This window comes from Alligator sinensis, unplaced genomic scaffold, assembly GCF_000455745.1.
Source record: "Alligator sinensis unplaced genomic scaffold, ASM45574v1 scaffold464_1, whole genome shotgun sequence".
Classification (NCBI taxonomy): Eukaryota; Metazoa; Chordata; order Crocodylia; family Alligatoridae; genus Alligator; species Alligator sinensis.
In genome coordinates this window covers 1,345,076-1,347,876 of record NW_005842418.1, presented here as the reverse complement: position 1 = coordinate 1,347,876, position 2,801 = coordinate 1,345,076, and positions in this window count along the sequence as shown.

Here is a 2,801-nt window from a genome sequence, read left to right as displayed (position 1 = left end):
CCACCATGCCTGGATGGGGCCCTTCTGCTGGCCCCACATGCTGACCGGTTCCAGTTCACATTTGTGTGGTGGTCGAGTGGCAGGCTGGGCTGTGGCCAGTAGCCTGAAATGGCAGGCGGGTACTTTTGACCGATGGAGCGGAATTAGGCACTGAAGCGTATTGGTTGAACAAAGAGATTATTTACTTACGCCGTCGATGTATACAGCGTAGGAAGAAGAACTGACTTATATTACAGTCGCAAACGTGAGCTCTTCAAGTAAGATGAGATGATGTGAACGGCTTATCGGGCATGCAGGGCACGGGGTACATCGGGATGGTCGGTGACGGGGAGTCGTTGGTGGGTGATCAGTCCGCCAAGTTCACTCCGAGATGTGCGCGGAATTCTCCGACTTGGGCGGAAACTGCTCTAACTTTTATATGGCTAGCGAGCCAATTACTAGTCACCAAGTATGAATAATTTATAACCGGCCAATGGTGGCGCGCGTGTTTGCATAAAGTTGGCGGGAACTTTTCACTGCACCAGGGTTTTCTACCGTAGCGGAAAATTCCACTGTGCCGAGAAATTCCACTGTGATGTAATAGCGGAATTTCCCACTGCGTTATAGGCATCAAATCAATGAAATTTTCCACTGTGACATAGGCACTCAACTACTGGGTTTTGACATGACCCCCTGCCTATGGCACAGATGGAATTAGAGCACATGTAAGCCGTTTAAATCGTCATCGTCTCGCTCGGGGGGTTCATATGGCAAACGGGTGTACACATAAACAGATAATGAATCAAGTTCGTTCTCAATAAACTGGATTAAATAACAACCAATGCAAACACAAATACACATAACTAGATTAGTTACAAAAAGTTCAACTATAAGGGCTTCGGTGGGTGTCATGGCGATGTCACACATCGGGCTCCTGCGTCTCTGGTGATGCTCTCTTTCTCTCTCTCTCTCTCTCTCTGGGTCTGCCGCCGTCACATATCCCGGGTCTCAGACTTGTGAAAAAAAATGTCTCTGAGCAGTTAATTAGTTAGCCGTAAGCGACAGGATAGCTAGTCATGGTGGGCAAAGATTTGCCGCTGCTTCTCGCCCTCTTTAAAGCACACGATATAGGTGCTCGGATATGGTTTCGCTTGGACGATCCTTCCCCTGTACACTTGTGGACTCGTTCTTTGGCTCCTCAGCATGTTGAAAGCCTAGCTCGTATGCTAGTTGCCATTGCTCCGCGTCTCCTAGGATGCGCAGCTGTCGCTTAGTGAGTTTAGAATGGTGTAGGAGGAACCCAAACATGGCCCGTTCTTCCGGTGTCCTCTGCGATTGGGTTGACCAAAGGCCAGAGTGCTACATTATTCTCTCCTCCATCGACTTCTACGCAGGCCTCTATAGCTTTGAGGGTTGCCGGGATGGCTCCAGGGTTTCTTAAGTGGAGGTGGGGCCATCCCCCATTGCGTTGGGCCTGTGTTAGTCCCAGCTGATGTACTCTTGGGTTCCAAGAGCAGTATGAAACCCCTATTATAGCCAGCAGAAGTTGTTCCGCACTGGCTTTTTCTGGTTTACCGTCATGCCACACGTGAGACTTGTGGCTAACTCGGCCTGCAACGAGCGCTGGAAGCAGGATGAGCCAATGAACGTTACTCGCCACCACGTCCAGGTCGGTGGCGTGCCCCCCATTCCATGAGGCTTGGTGGGTTAGGAAGCCAGCCTCTTCCAAGTCCAGCAAGTCTGACCCAAACTCCACGACTAGGCATCCCAGCCATATGGCTAGCAGTTCTTCAGGTCTTATTTTTCATTTTCGGAACAATTCCTCTAGTTCTCCCCGCGTGCGGGTGTGGTATGTGGTGGTGGTGCGGGTTGCACCCTGTGCCTCGATAACTTGTCTTACTAAAACCACGGGGTGAACGGCTACTGAGAGAGCATGTGTATCTAGTGGAAGGAGTGGATACAATCCCTCGCCTCCGCAAGGGGGCAGGAACGTCGGAGATGATGTCACCTCGGGGGGCGGGGCCGCGGGTCGTGTAACCGCCCCTTCTTCCCCGGGACTTTTCGCACGCTCTGAACTTTTCGCGCGCCTCTCTTCTTCCCCAGCGCCATCTTGGAATGGCAGCGGCTCAGGGTTTTCCAGCGGCTCAGGGCTTTCTTTTACCGCCGCCTCTTTGGTCGCCTGAGTGGCGTTGAGCAGTTGGGCCTCTAGATCGGCATTCTCCTGCAGCAGGGTTGTGATGGTGCGGAACATTATATTTAACATTTTCCCCTTATCCCATTCTGGGCCTGCCCACTGTGTCGTGATGCGGCCCTCCGAGTCTAATTTTTCTCGGAGATCCGAGAGAAACTGGTGGCCCCTCGACCCGGGCGCCAAAGCCAGGGGATTAAACCGGTCAGTTGGTGTCGGTTCTCTGCCCTCCCGCACATATCTTATGCAATGGGCGTACTCCCGGGTGAGAATTGGGTCTGCTCCGCCCGCTGATTTGACTCCGGTGAAGGATACGGTGCCTACTTCACCTCGGGGCCTAAATAGGACCCGCTTGCTGCTCATCATGCACCCGAACGCTCCAGGGTGAAGATGTGCCTCCCACTCTCTTGAAACTTCCTCTTCCCCTTTTAGCAAAAGGTAGCCGCTGACGGGCCTTTCACCTGTTCTACCCGCCTGGTGATAGGTGATGTGGGTCCACAATTCCTTAGCATTCGTCACACGGCGTCCCCCACTGCACCAGGGGCAGTTTTTAACTAGTTCCGACTCCATCACGTCTTCCCCAGATCCTGTTCGTGACGCCATGTGGCGGGCGAGTGGCAGGGGCGGGGGGGGG